The sequence below is a fragment of the Drosophila takahashii genome, chromosome 3R (assembly GCF_030179915.1).
Source record: "Drosophila takahashii strain IR98-3 E-12201 chromosome 3R, DtakHiC1v2, whole genome shotgun sequence".
Taxonomy (NCBI): Eukaryota; Metazoa; Arthropoda; class Insecta; order Diptera; family Drosophilidae; genus Drosophila; species Drosophila takahashii.
In genome coordinates, this window is record NC_091681.1 from 27,334,593 (window position 1) to 27,350,436 (window position 15,844).

At 46.0% G+C, this 15,844-nt stretch overlaps 1 long non-coding RNA gene across 1 annotated transcript in view; it reads left to right on the forward strand.

Annotated features, from left to right (window-relative positions):
• LOC138913487 (uncharacterized) overlaps positions 1-15,844 on the forward strand; it is a 32,753-nt gene that overhangs the window by 14,354 nt on the left and 2,555 nt on the right. The window lies entirely within an intron of this gene.

Consider the following 15,844-nt stretch of genomic DNA (forward strand, 5'->3'; position numbering starts at 1 on the left):
TGGTTGGGTTGGGTCGGGATGGTCCGATTGCAGACGTAGACGATGATTATAATAACAGTTTTCTGTGATTTCTCCTCGATTCCCGATTCGTATCCGAGGTCCCCTCCTTGAAGGCAGGCCTTAATTAAAAAGCTTTTGGCCATCCACTTGGAAAAAATTAACCCTAACTTCTAGAACTCTCCGCTGCCATTCAAAGTGCATCTCTTTTGAAGGCTAGAATAAATGTATTTTTAAGTAAAAGTTGAAATGTAAGAGATTAAACCACTTTTACATATTTTAACAGTTCTTAAAAGTAAACCATTTTTGTCTCAGTGCCCTCTTAGCTTGGCAGTTGCAAATCAACATTATTCTTTTGACTTTGAGATTCGTAATTGAAAGTGTTGGGGAACTTGGGTAGGGGAATTTGCATTTAGATGAGCCAAAGAAGCCAAGACAAGTAGGCCAAAGTGACATGTTAATGAGGAGGCGGGTAATTCGGCATGCAGTCGATAAGGCAGCCGCCTTTTGGCCAAAGTAACTGCCAGATACACGTGGCACGCACACCAGCTGACGCCCCAAAAACAGATGAACATAATGCGATTCCGACCGACAAATCACAGTTGGCCACCAGCGGACACGCGCCACCTGATCGGGATGCTATATCTATAAAGAGATAGTTCTTTCTTCGGCAATATTTGATCGTGCTGAATGCGGAAAAAACAGATTGCAACTGCAGCTGACTTCGGCGTCGGACAAAGGGATCTCCGGCAGACAAAGCAGCCACAGGATATGCGATACAGCCACTTTTGCACATTGCCCCGATGAGTTATGGACTCGGGATCGGGATCTGGAGATCTGGCAGAAAAGGGCAGCATCTTGACACACAAATGCGGGTGCATATCGATTACGACTGAGTTTGCAGGAGCGATGACTCCTTGGGCCGTGATCTGCATTTTTGCGTCCTTCTTGCCGCATCGCGAAAGGTGCAAAATGAAGGACGAACGTGCCGCAAAATGTGTGCGGCGACTTAGGTCTTTAATTGGGTTTACATTTTGCTGTTCACTGTCGATATTCAATAACAGCTGGCTCTCGGCTAAATACACAAATTAACCCGTTCAAACAATGCCTTCTTGGAAAGTGTCAAATTCAACCTCCGATCAAAGGACCAAACAATGGCCAGCCAAATGAGGGAAATGGAATGCATATATATCCCAGACAATAAAAGAAGAATCACAATTTTCAGCTGTCAAGGGACGGGGTTAAAATCTCCGATTTTCATCAAGAAAACGGCTGATTTTCTCACAGTTTTTCTGGCTTTGATTTTCCTCAATCATTCCTCGTCGTCGGCCACTTCAGCCCTTTGGTCGTGGACAAAAATCCTTTGCACTTACTTTGCATCGCAGTTAGATAGTTCATTCATCCATTCATTCATCCAATACCGACCCTCAGAGGAAGGTCTACCTGCCATTGTCAAAGAGTTTTCCTTTCGATTTGGTCTCGCCGATCCACTCTGTGTTTTCTCGCTTTTTGTTATATTTTTGCATAGTTTTCGGCTTTGTTCCTTCCCGGGAACGGGGCGGTAGACTGCTTAGGAACAAACAATATTAGCTGACTGAAGGATTTGCATTCCACCATTGCATTGTTCAGTCGCCGGCCCGAAGAATTGTCAATAATATTTTGCCCATGCGGCAGTTTGCCCCCCAACTCCTCGGAATGCGACACTTCTGCCCGCATGCGGAATAGATAATGATGGAACTAATCCCTTGCCTCTAACCAGAACTGCGATGGCTTGGCTTGGCTTGGATTGGCCTAATTGAAAAGCGGCAGCAACAACAGGCAACAGCAGAGGCTCAGAAAAAGAGGCTGGCACTGAATGCATTTCGGCGGCGCAATTCAGAAATCTGAAATCTGCATAATGCAAGTGCATCATCTCATCTGTGCTCCATGTGGGTGCACAAAGAAAAATACATTTATAAAAATAGAAAAATATTTCAAACAAAGGACGAGGTTAAGAAGGGGTTGGCCAATGATTTTCAAACTAAAATAATCAGAAAATATATTAAAGTGGAATATTTTAATACAATAATATGTTATTATACCTTTTCTTGTATTAATTAATTGATATATTTTGTGTTCTCATAAATAAATTATGAAAATTAAATAAATTCAGACCTTTAAGTTAAGATCTTTCGTTTCTTTGAAGCTAGTTTTCCACCTAGTTTTCTTTTCAGTGTGCATGTAGCCTATGTAGGAGGCGCCTGGGGGGCAGCTTATTAGCGAAGATTGTCAGTCAGCCGCCAAACAACAACGGCAGCAACAACAGAAATTGATTACCAAATGTGCACGGCTTTCGAGTGGTTTTAGGCTGGCTGAAGAAGGGGTTTTCCGGGGGTGAAGGCCGGATAGGCAGGCTAATAAGCACAAAAATCCACATAGAGCAGCAATTCCTTTTAATTGAAAATCTCTCTCTCGCGCGCTTCCCATTTCCCAATTTTTCTTTTTTTTTGTTGCTTTCATTTTCGCAATTTCTTTGCGGCTGCAGTGCGTTTAGTTGATAGCGGGAGGTGGGCGGCTAGGGGGCGTGGCTGCAGCTCCAAATGCATTCGATATTGCATTTTTTTTCTCCGGCAACATGCAAGGATAATAAGGACTTTAGCCGGCTTGGGACTTTTTTGTTTTTCAGTTGCTTTTTTTTTGTTTTTTTGTGGACTGATTGACTTGCGAAACGTCCGCTTAACCATCGCTGCTGCTCCATATCTCACTCCTGGTTCCTGGTATCCTGGCAAAGTTGATTGCAGCAAGGACTTGCGTCTACATTGCGGCCCGAAAAATTGCATTGGATGCATTTGCTGGGCAAACAAACTGCCGAAACAAGAGTCATGAAAAAAGTTTAAAGCCCCCAAACTCCGGATTCTCCTGCTCCGCGTAAGACTCGCTGCATGTGCAATGGATATTAGCCGAGTTGTGTCCTGCGTCCTGCCTTCTGAGTCCTCAATCCCGAATCCTGGATCCTGTGCCATCCTCGGCCTGTGCATTGTCCTTTTGGTCGAGCGCCTTTTGCCCCATCCCACGGTGTTGTGTTTTTTTCTGCGGCTGCCTTTTGTTTGATTTGCGAAATTGCAATATGCTGGCTGTCTGGCTCAACTCGTCTCGTCCTGGTCCTTCTGAGACCCCAACCCACTCCTTGCCCCCCCCCCTCTCCCCTTCCACACACACGCAGGATAACTGCAGTTAGACTGCAGTGCGAATGCAACCGGTTTTTGCCAGGACCTTCCCATTTCGGGGTTAATCTGAATAAGCTTTGTATTGGCCAACTCCTTTCTTTTATTCTTATTTATTTATTTGAATTGTCTAGAGCATTTAGTTAAATTGTTAATAAATGATCTGTCCTATTTTTAAATATGTTTTTCTTGTGGTTATTAAATACCTTTCCCTTAAGTTCCTAATTTTATTAATATAGCTTCATATTATTTATTTATTTAAATGCATATCCCAGACATTTTACTTAAAGTAACAGCGATTTATATATTTTCTCTTTTCCCCCATTTCTCCATGCTTATTTGGTTTTGGCAAAATATTCACTTGTTCAAATGACAGATTATCCCCATAAATATTTTAATTTGATTCATTTGCAACCACTCGTAGTTCAACCCCCCAAAGCGCTGCTGCAGCCCCCGCCTCTGATCAGGTTGATGTCCGGTCCCCGTTTTCCAGCAAAACCTTTTAATTCGAGTGCGTTTTTCATCAACAGCGGTGGGCCTTCCACTCCAGCCGAGTCCCAGTTTTCCCCCAACCCCCCTGGCCACCCTGACCACCCAGATTTCCGTTTAGGTCGTGGCGCACTGAAAGTCTTGAGGCTACGCCGGAGACCCTTCAACCGACTGCGCCAAAATGCACTGGACGTTGGTCACGACGCGGAGCAGAAATCAAACAATCAAACAAAATGAAATCGCCGGTCTGCCCCTTTTCGCTCCTCGTCTCTTGTATTTTTCTCCCTTTTTTTTCCAGCTTCTGCTGCTCGCGAGTTTTTGTTGGCTTTGTTCTGCTGCTGCTTTTGTGCACACGCCCCCTCAAAGTCCAGTTTTGCAGTCATCAAGTTTTGGCCCCCCTCCCTGGGGGCGGGGGGAATACGAAAACCCCCCTTGCTGGCGGGCTTCCGGCTGCCCATGCTTCTTTGGCATGTCTTCGCATCCGTTGCATCCGTCCATCTTGCCCGTCGCTCCTCTTCACTCCTCTCCACTCCACTCCAATCCGCTGCAGTGGCTGCCAGACGAAGGAGCCACCCTTCGAGGACTTTTCCAACCCCCCAGCACCGAAAAACTCCAGCTTCCCCCTCTATATATTTTATTTTTAATTAATTAATGCGAATGCAAAGTACAATTTCTACAAGGAAAACTTGTTTTGCAACTCGCTGGCAACCCTTTTGGGCTCAGGCTCAGATTCAGGCTCCACCCAACCGCCCTTAGCCGCCCTTAGCCACCCCATGCCACCCATCAGCACCCACTGCAACCCATGCCACCTGACTGTGGCGCCTCCAAATATGCGGCGAAACAGCCGTGTGGCAGGCTGTGAAGAAATGCAGTTAATTTACTCAGAAGTAGCAGGGAATTGCAGTGGGAAAAGCGGCTTCAAGTGGGCGGCGGTGGGCTGAAGAAAATTGCTGCTGCAGAAAGTTGCTGCTGCAGTTTCTTTTGTTTTTGTGTGCACGCCGTAATGTATGCAACATAATTTTTGCGCTCTTAGCTGCCGCTGGATGAATTTTTGTTAGTACTCAGGGGGGAAAATTCTGGGAAATGGAAGGAAAAGCGAGGAGTTGTTGCCTGGCTGGATATGCAGTCACCTCCTTTCAGGCATAGCTGCAACGTGTATGTGTGTGTATCTGAGTGTGTGGGTATTTCTGAGGTAGTTGGCGCAGTTGAAAAACTTTGCTCGGCAAGGTGAGTGGGGTTCGGAAAACCCTTACAGGTCTCGTTCTGTAGGCCTCCTCAGTTTTTCCAGGTTTTCATACATACAATATATATATATATTTTCTCCTTTTTTCGGGGGCGCTGGAAAATGTTGCAAAAGTTATTTCTTCACGGGCTTGCCAGGGCTCTTAATGAAATATCTGCATGGATGCGAGTGGATGCAGTTGGCAGCAAAGTGGTCTCCACGGGTTACTTAATAGGCAACTGCCAGCTCACATGGCCGGGCAATAGACTCCATTCGCATTTGCACAGGGAGAAAATATAAATGAATATTTAAAACGTGAATTCTTTTGCAAGACGTTGCTTTTCTCTACACTTAAAAAACCGCGAATTCTTAAGCATCATTGATTTTAGTTTTAAGTAACCCACTCCTACTACCAATTAAAATCTTCGATTAAAGTAAGTAATATGATTTTTTTCGGTGTGGGCTTTAAGGCCGAATCAACTGGGGGAATCGGGCTGAAAGAATCCGGCTGTTTGGGCGACAGTTCAGCGACACGCTCAAAAGCCTCAAAAGGAGTGCGGGCGCGTCTTTCAATCTGTGACTTTTGCAACCAACGACACCCACCCACCTCCGCCACCCTATGCAAATAGACAGCCCTCCTCCACCTTGAGCAAAGTAGGATAAAAAGAAAATGCAGCAAAAACGCAGCTGCAGGGCCAAAAGGGGGAAATAGAAGAGGACCGTTGCCGCTGCAGACACATTTTAATGATGCATGCAACAGTAAACTGCAATCAGATATGCGCACATCGTTAGTCTTCAGCATCAGCCGCCGTTTGTTGATTATCTTAGAATGGAGAGCGCACGGCAAGAAAGATAACCGTAACCATAACCCATACGCCCCGTTGGCCGCACTGAACCTCTGCACTTTCCGCATTGCATGGAAATTTATTTGCCGTGCAAATAAACTGCAGCCTCCTGTTTGCAAGAAGTCGGTCCCCGGATTCTTGGCCCCACTTCATCCCTAAGGAAAAATGGAGAACAGGAGCCGCAGAGGAAACCCCTAACGGAGGCACTTTTTTATGCAACTTCTTCAGCTCGAGTGGTTTCCCAAGTTGACGTTTCAAATGTCAATTGTGTGCTTAACTGCATTCTTTTGACGTCTCCGTCGTCGTCGTCGTTGGCTTTCCTTATTTGCCCCCGTGTGTGTGAGTGCTCCTCGGAGTAGGGCAACCCGTCTCGAATCGAGACTCCTTTCCATCCTCAAACCCAATTCCCTTCCCATTCCCAGTCCCATTCCCGTGTCTTTGTCTAATTTTGGTTTCTTTTTGTTGCAAATTGCGGCCTAAGCGGCAAAGGGGGCGGAAAGGTGAGTGGAGGGCAGGAGGCGGTTCCTGGAGATCGCTTTCGCTGCTAGTTGGCAGTTGGCAGCTGGTAGGCACTTGCAGGGAAACCAAGACATCACTTGACTGATCGATCATTTAATACTCTATTTTTCCAGTTATTATTGGAACTTTTATAGGGATTCTGTAAAATGATTTTAATTGCTTTCCAACTTTTTTTTATGATTTTTTAATCGATTGGGAATTTAATTACGAACTTTAAGAGATATGGAATGTCATGTTTGGAACGTGTTTAGACAGAAAACAAGGCTAGAGACTTTGAAAAGAATACTTATGTATATATTTTTGATCAGCATCTTAAGACCACATTTTAGTTTAATTTTTTTTATTAGTTTTTCTGAAAAATATTAAATTCTTAATTATTTCTCCTCTTTCATCAGTCATCCATAGGTCTTATATACCCCACTTGCAGCACCTTTAACAGGGCACACGTAATTTCTTTTCTTTGGCTTTCACTTTGTTTGAGCAACGTTGCAGCGACTTTTGCCAAGTCGCTGGGAAAATATGCCGCATTCACACACACAGGGCCACGCGCACACTCACTCGCCGGGGAACAGTGGCCCAGAGTCAGCGAGTCAGACTGCAATCTTGCCTTCAATTAAGCTTTGACAAGTGCATTGCACACAGGAGCCAGGGGGGTAGGAAGCCAGGATGAAGGCAGAGGAACGGCACTGAGACATGGAGAAGAAGTCGCAGGACCAGGAGCAGGAGCAGTCTTCTTCCACAAAGCGCATAAATATGAATGAAGGCAGGACGATGGACTCCTTGCCATGAACTGTTGGCCAAAAAAAAAAGGGAGAAGAAAAAAGACGGCCAAAGAGCCCGGAGTGAAGAACTGGAGAAGGAAACGCAAATAAATGAATTGCACTTTTCCTTTGCTCGAATTTTCTTCTGGCGCCCCGTTTCAATGGGCCGCGCCTCAATGGCAGTGGAAAAACTTTGCATATTGTGTTTATTCTATGCCCGCGGAGATAAAGAGCTCGAAGCCAGGTGGAAGTCGCTCGCGGAGGTGAAGGCAGAGGCAGCCGGCAGAGGCGGCCTTTAATTAAGCGGGTCCAAGTCGCAGTCCGCTGGCATTATGCCTAGATAATGGCAAGGCCGAGCTGAAAAGGGGGCCACTCGGGGGAGGGTGGGGGGAAGACACAGATATGAAATGCAAATTATGCGGCGAATTGTGTGCTCATTAATTAAAATTGAACTGAAACCTAGGCAAGAACTGAGCCTGAGAAAGTTCCAGCCATCAAAGCGCCAGCAGCATCATTAGAGCCCCGGCCAGCTTAACCAGCCAAATCCTTAATTCAGAGTCCTGAGTCCTGAATCCTAAATCCTCCTGCCCAGAGTTCTCTCACTGTCCACGCCACTGCACTTTGAGGTGAACACTCAAAAGTTTTTGCGCCACGGCTGGGGGAGATTTTCGTTTTTTCCAGGAGGTTGGGTGTTCTGGCAAAAATATTATACATATATTACATCTGGTCGGGGGTCTGAGTCAAAATGCAAATCTTGCAGATTTTTAATTTCTTTTCAACGAAAATTTTATTTTCTGTTTGCACTTCTTGTTGTTCGCCCAGGACGTTGGCAGGACCAACCCTTTTTTATTTGCCAGTCTGCCAAGGATGCTGGTGGCTCGCCCCTCCCGCCGCCCTCCTCCCTCAAGATGCCATGCTGCTTTTAAGCTTTATTATTATGTATTATAGATTCATATTATGCACTTTTTAATTTTTTTGTCTGCCATCTCAGGGCTTGAGACTCTCCAGACCGACAGCCCAAAATGAAATGCGTTTTGCCGGGCCGGAAAATAGGAGTTTAGGGCTAAGTCTTAGAGGAACAAAGAATACTCTTTTCAAATTAATTTCTTATGATAATAAAATTTAACAAACAATTGCTTAAGAGGTTTGCTAATAAATAACTTAGTTAAGATTTAATTTATGTATTGCATTTTTATTTAACGTATAACTTCTTTTTTTAAATAATAATAATATATAATATTCAATAGTGAGTTTCTAAGGACAACAAATTTATTGAGCAGCCGAATAATAGTACCCATTATTACGTAGGGTATTTAATAAAGGACTTTTGGATTGGGTAATGCTGCTGCAGTCATGCCTCGAATGTCCTTGGCAGAGCCACCCTTCTGGATGCCAAGAAACGGCAGTGTGGGTTGTCTTCTGGTTGCATTGCCACAAGTTGCTGCTCGAGATCCAGATGGAAATCCCCACCCAACCAGCCACGGCTCCTTTCGATTCCGCCTCCTTGTTCTTGTGCAGTGCCCTTCAAGACTTTTTGCCCGCCTTTCTTTCTTGGTTACATTTGGGGGCGGCTTTTGGGGTTGCATCTGTGAGATACATTCGCGTAATGAATTCGGCCCGAGGGTGGCGACAATGAACTTGCCTGCATTCGCCTCCTCCACCCTCCTCCGCCCCCCGAAAAATGTTAGGGCGTTGACATGTCAAGGCGAAGTATTCCGAAAATTACTTGCAAGGCTAGCCGGCAGAAAAAGAAACACCGAACAGGAAAAAAGGAACAGGACTTCACGCTTTGCTTGCCAGGAAGTCGGAAGGACCTCGCGAGGGGGAGGAAAGGCGGGCATTGTTATTTCGGCCAGCTGGGAACCAAACCTGCCGAATCATGTAAAGCTATGCCGGAAAGGGCCTTGAAGCAGAACCAATGTTCCTAGAGGAAACAATTTCCATTTCCATTTGCATGGCGATCTGCGATCGCAGATCACGGAACCCGGAGAAAAGGCGAGGGTGCGCTTTTCACACGGTTTCCCGAGGAGGAAAAGACCCTTGGGGTCGGCCATAATTTTTAATAATTTCCTTTGCTTAAATAGTTTTTTCTTTGACATAACAAATTCCCACCGCCGCAGCAGCAGCACCAGTGGACAATTGAAGTGTTAGATGCAAAGATCCAATTGCCAGCAAGTGGCTGTAGAACAAACAGTACAGAGATACGCACAAGATAACTTGATTGCACTAATTTGACTGCAGCAGTAGCACCATAAGCACCCAAAGAGCAAATAGTTCCCATGGCGGACTAGTTTCATAGTTCCGCATCGGACAACTGCCGGTTCCTTCTTTCTCAACTGGAAGGGCAGTCCAAGTTGAGGTCTCAACTGGTCCGCTGGGGGCTGCTTCAATCAACTTCTGACAAGAAGTGTTAAATCTGCACTCGCTGCAATTGCGGCTGGAGGCCGCTTTATTAGAATATCCGGCAGCTTAGGCCGCAGACAGCCTGTCTGCATTATCTGCCCTGGTCCACATTGTCACAATTCATAAATCAACTAATTCTGGAGTCGACAGTCGACGGCAGAAACAAATAGCTCGCTCCCCCGAAAAATAAAAATCTGTGGCCAAGTCTCAAAAAGTTCTCAGGCTCAGGGAACTGAGAAAACTCAGGAAGAAGACGAAACAATTAAAGGGTTTCGAGTTGCCCTAATGAACCGCAGCCAGCGGAGACAAAAGGTCAAAGACAAGACCATCATCAGCAGGGAAACAAAGGCCAAACCAAAGGCAAACAAAGGTGGGCCCCACACACCAAAATGAAAAAGAGAAGACGTCACGGCGGTTGCCTGCACTTCCTGGCAAGGAACAGAAGGCAGAAAGGCAGAAGACGCCGCTGGGTTTCAGTTACCAAGACCGAGACCCAAGATTTCCTCTCCTCATCTCCTCGCCCCAAGATGAGTGACCTCCCTTAATTGAGCGTGAAGCGCTGCAATACTTTGACACCTTTATGACACATGGACATGGACTTCGACGGGGCCATCAGCATTGCATTGACATCGAAATGGATATATGGACATGCGTAACTATAGACACTCACTACCCCCTAAGACAGCGGACGGAACTGGCCAGTGGACGACACTAATGAACATTAATGTTCGTATTGTGTAATGTCGCGACTTTAATGTAAAGTGCAATGAAGCAATGCAATGCAGTGCAAGGCAAAGGCAACGGCAAAGGGGGTAGTGCATCGAATGCACCGGATGCACTCATTAAGTGCTGCAGCCTTTGACTTGCAGACCCGAAAGAACTGGACGCAAATGCGAGCTGAGTTATGATGCCAGCTGACGAGCTGTCAGAAGAGCCATCGCCATCGCCATCGCCATCGTCATCGTCATCCACCGAGGAGGAGGTGGGTTGGAATGGGTTGCGGAATGGGGTTGCTGCAAGTGGTTGTTAAGTCTGATTCACGGCTCGGTTCGGAAATCAGCGGGCAGCACGTGTTCCCCTGCCCAGCTCTTTACCCTTTGATCTGACCAGGGGCCACTCGGTTGGGTAGGGGCTGCAGCCCCCTTTTTCCTACTCCCCTCGCGAAAACCATTTTCCACAAATTTAATCCCATTAATGTCGCAGCCATCTCCTTTCACTGCTCGCGCTCCTCCAGCGGCCCTTGAAAAGTTCTTCAAATGTCAAGCGGAGCCAGGATTCTCCAGCAACTAAATTATCATAATGAATCTCGCAACTACTTGAGCTCTGTTTGCCCGACTGGCGAACTCAACTCGGTCCGAGTTCCTAGCTCCTAACGGGTTTTTAATTGAAACTGTCACTTGTGGAGGAGCCAGGAGCCAGGATAAAATGCACCTAGGGTGGACAACCCCAAGAACTCGGGCTCCTCTCCAGCTGAAGTAGTTGTCATTGCAATTACGAAGGAATTAAATGCTGCAGCAAGATGAGAAAACAAATCGCTTCAAAAGTTTTCCAAGAATTTCATCACCGATGCATAAATCAACAATTGTCTCTGCCCCTCACACATTTCCATTGTTTGATCAAGAAAATCTTTTCCATTTAATCCAAAAACACAAGGGATGCAAAGGAGGAGCCAACAGAGAACAATGAGAATTGAATTTTATGCTTTACAAGATTTTATTGCGACTTTTTGACTCGACGCCTCCTCCGACAGTTGCAGCCCCAGCTATCCACTCTCCCATTCGTTATGAAAACGAATCGCAGTGCGCCTTTATTAGCAGCAAATTTCATTATTCAAGTCAATTTGCCTCGGAGATGCCTCGAAAACGAAAACTTGCTCGATAGTGATGACCGACCCCCCACTTGGCTGGGCTCTTCTGCCGCTTTTGCCGGGGTTCAATTGAATTAAATACAATCAATTTGTTGATACGCAGATGAATTTAAACAAATTTAGCCCGAGTGTGCGGCCAACTGAGGCGACCGAGGATGACTCAGCCGCTTTGGTCCCAGGGTCCCGGTTCTCGGTTCTCGGGTCCCAGGTTAGTCACTCCGGCGGGGCAAACGACACCCAAGTGCCCTCCAAGGCTCTGGACATGCAATCAGAGCCACCTTCCCCCGTTGGATCCTCTGGCTGGGGGGAAAAAAAGGGGCACAAGATAGACTAAAAGGCAGTCGTCCCGTGTACAACCTCTAATTATCTCAAGCCATGACATGAAGTCATTTCTCCACTACCCACGGTACATGTTTCCTATATTAATGCCAGCGCTCACGCTGAAATTGAAACTTCAAATATTTGTACGCGGCTCAAGGACTCGCCGGCAGGACTCTGCCATGTGTGGGTAATTTCCTTAATAACCGCCAGCCTATCGCATTAACATATCTCGCATTTGTCATAAAAATAAGTCAGCCACCGAAGCCACCCACCCACTGACCCACCGACGGACAAAATGGCCCAGCTGGTCTCCGCGGAGGAGGCGTTTTGTCAAGGAACTGGGAACTATCCCACCCACTAGGTGGGTGGAAGGCGAAGGAAGGAAGTGTTTATGCCTGCTCATGTGCGTCTCGTAATGACCCCGGCTAAATGGACACATTACGCGCCGGACACACAAAAAATTGAATTATTCAAGCGACTTTGGAGGCGTCGCATTTGGAGCCAAAACGACATTGCGTGTCAAAGTTTTTGTCTCTTACTCTAAGTTATAAACTCTGCCACTCCCACTCCTTTAGCTTATTCCGAAACCTGGGCTAAGAAATACGTTACAAAAGGCAGCCGGCCAGCCCAGAAAGGTGGAAAACCCAGGCAGTCGAGTGCCTTAAAGTTCCACTGGGTGACTTCTGAGACTCCGTTTACGCTCGCTGCCCATACAGCACACGCCAGAAGCAGAACCAGGACACAGCCCAAAGAACCCATTCCCCCACTATACCATTATGCCACTATAATGCCTGAACCCTGAGCAAATGTAACGGCCGACGATCGACGACGACGACAGTTGGTTTCCCAGAGCGTCTTCAAGACGTTCGAGGGGGTGACTTATTCGACATCTGCCAGCTGCAATGGGTTCCTACCTCTGATTGCAACGTTAATAATGCAGAGGGTTACTGCCACGCACCAAAGCGGATGGTTAGGGGGAAATACGAAATATGAAATCACTGGGACTTGAACTACAAGTTCTAGAACTTTTCGTGGCTTGACGGGACTGTACCACAAATTAGTTGGAAGCGAGTGCAAAAAGCACTTACGATTAAGAGCCGGGAGCTTGTGGGAGGGGGCAAGTATCATTTGGCTAACGCTTGAAATTGGCTTCGTGACGCTTATCGCGATCAATAAATAATATACGAGCTGCTCTAGACAGAGACGGGTAGCGACGGATATAGATACACGAATAAAAACGACATCGAGGCGGAAAACAGAAAAAGTATCTGCCAGATACATTTGAGTAATTTGCGTCGTTAGTGCCGGAAAGAGAGGCAAAATAATAATAATAAAAGAAAGTACGCTTGATTACAATGAAAATGTTTTTAATGCCCGAGCTCCTCTTTCCCTCCTGACCCCCCTCCCCCCTTTGCACCCCCTTATACACCCACACAGAGACAGAGAAAGATGTCTGCATAGATAGGCGAAGCAAAAGGACACACGTTAGGCATGCATTTTCCCCCTGTTTCTTTCTTTTTTTTCGATATCAAAAGCGCGATAAGCACTAGACACGAATGTGGGGAAGTGGGTGGTGGGTTGGAGTGGGTGGTGGGTGGTAGGTGTAGGTGCAGGTGCAGGCTTGCAGGTCGGACAAAAGCCCAGTGAAAGAGGGGCGGAAGGAGGTGGAAAAGCCTCAAAGTCGAACCAGTCGCGACCAGCGACCACTGTCCAAACAAAAGTCGGAAAAATGAGCAGTGGGAGCCGACTTGGCCACATATGGCCATTTTCTGGCTGCCATTGCGTGCCTGGCCCGAATACTAGTATAGTAGTGTACGTATCCGTATCTCTATCTCGTCGTCCTCGTGTCTATATCCATAGTATCCCAGGCTGCGAATGTACGAGTGTGCTATGCTATCTAATCAAGCGCTGAAAGACAATAAAAGCCAACAACGCAGCCACGACAAACAGCGACCACAAAAAGTGCTTATGTCTGAAAACAACAGCAGGACAAGACCGTTGAGTTGAATGGAGACCAAAGGGATACCCAGTTATTTGTGATTTATTCGAGATTTAAATATTCGGAGTTATGAATATACAAGTAATAATTAAAAACAATATTTTTATTTTGTATATTTCATTAATATTAAATCAAGATCTTTGATCACTATTGCCAGATCCTCCCCTTACTGTAAATACCCCTTTATATAAAATCACAGAGAATTCCAGCCAACCTACTTCTCTGCCTGGCTAAGTGCAGCGGGAAAACCTTTTCCTGGCTCCACTCGAAAGTATCGCGCGGATGTCGTATCTATGGCCCACCATATGGCGACCAAACGCCGATATCTGTGAGAGTGTTTCCATGTACGAGTATCTGTATTTCTGTATCTTATCTGGCAGTCGGGGGTATTAGCCAAGGAGCGTGCACCTCAACCTCCAATTCTCGGGGCCCCGAAAAGCAGCAGTGGCCATAATAACAATAACTGAGACTGGGCTGACATCATAATAATTCGAGTTTACTGCATTGCAAGAGAGACCTTTTGGCAAGTTCGGGGAAAACTTTTCGCATAAAATCCCTGTTTGAGACAGCCACTGGGAGAAGGCTGGGAAGGACATTTTCTTTTAGCACAATTCGCTTCACAAAGTTGCTGCTGCCAATTCTCGTGGATGCGACTGCCAGCAAACTTTGCGGCAACATAATTTTAATGTGTTTGTGGCAGGATTAGAGCTGTGGAAAGCTAGAAAGCTGCAACTGCATTTACAATGAATGCCAACGAAAGGTGTTTCTGAACTTTATTGATGTCGTCGACTTCGGACGACTTCCGCACCACCCGTTAGGCAAATAGCAAATAGCATTGGGATCAGGTAAAAATCGGTTCCCGTCTGAATGGATGGATGTCAAATGCCACCACCAAGCACGCCCCTTGGTTCCGTCTGCCTGGCTTCGCTTCTTTGCCTCCTCGACTCCTTCTGCCCCTGCTCCTCAAACCCATCCTCGTCCTCCACCTCCATCTCCTCCTCCTCCTCTTCCTCCAGCGATCGCCAGCTTGTGCGCACGCGCATTGAGGCATAGACAGCGAGTCCAGGTGTGCTCCGATCATCGCTCGCCGCTCGTGGCTGCAAAGTACGTGCCATAACCGCACTCGAAAAAATACTAGGGTGCTTTGAAAAGTCATCTTTATATAAGAACTGCTTAAAAAATACATAAACTTGTTTTAAAATGCGTTTTTTTTAAATTAAGAAACCCGATTTAACACCTAATGTTCCTATTATCACATTGATAACGTATTTATTTATTTCTTTATTATTTAAAATTTCTAAGATATGTTTAAGCCCCTTAAGCTAAAATGGCAGATTTCAAAATAATCTTTAAAATCACAAAAAAAAATAAATAAATATTTCTTAAGTTAACCTTATAACTTTAACTTTTATAAAGAAGAAGACCTCCAACTTCACTTTATAATAATTCTAAAAATGTGTATTGTTAAAAAAAAAAAAAAACAATTTGAGACCCCCCATTCTCCTCAGTGTACCGAAACTCCCCTTGCTTTGGAGTAATCGCTTGCGATCATCAGCTGTTGGCTGTGGCGATCGTTTCCTTCCGCATCCGTATTTTGGCATAGGGGCTGCAGAATCCCTACCGGTTTCGCGTTGCTCTTCGTGATTTCCCCCACCATTTGCGCATTTCCCATTTCCAGCGAATCTCAGCTCGCCAGATTGCTGTTTAATCTGGCAAAATGGATCTTTGCAGCGGAATCATAGTGCCTAATTGCCACTAGTTTGTTTTTGTGACATTTTTTTGTGTTTTAACGGATTTTAGAGTCACTTGACCGTAACACAATTCCACCTCGCCCCCTCGTAGGCTCTTTTTTATGAGCCAAAGCATATTTTAATGATGACACCCGACCACGAGAAGGATAGGAATATACAGAATACAGAGAGTGAACAGAACACATGGCCACCGTGCCACACTTCGGTCGTTTGTGCGATGAGTACATTACCGTGTGCCGCGATCTGTGAAGGCACATTCCAAAGCACACTTTGAGATATGTATATGTGTATGTGCTTGCCGAAACACAGCCCCTCCATAAAAACCCGGCGCCTCCCTCATTTCCAGCGCATGCAAAGTATCCGCCGAAGCCAGCGTTTTCCATCGGAACAGCAACAACATGAACGGAAAATGTGTTAAGGTCGTAATTATCTGCGCTGCCGTTTGTAGGTGGAAGTTCGCCTCAGCT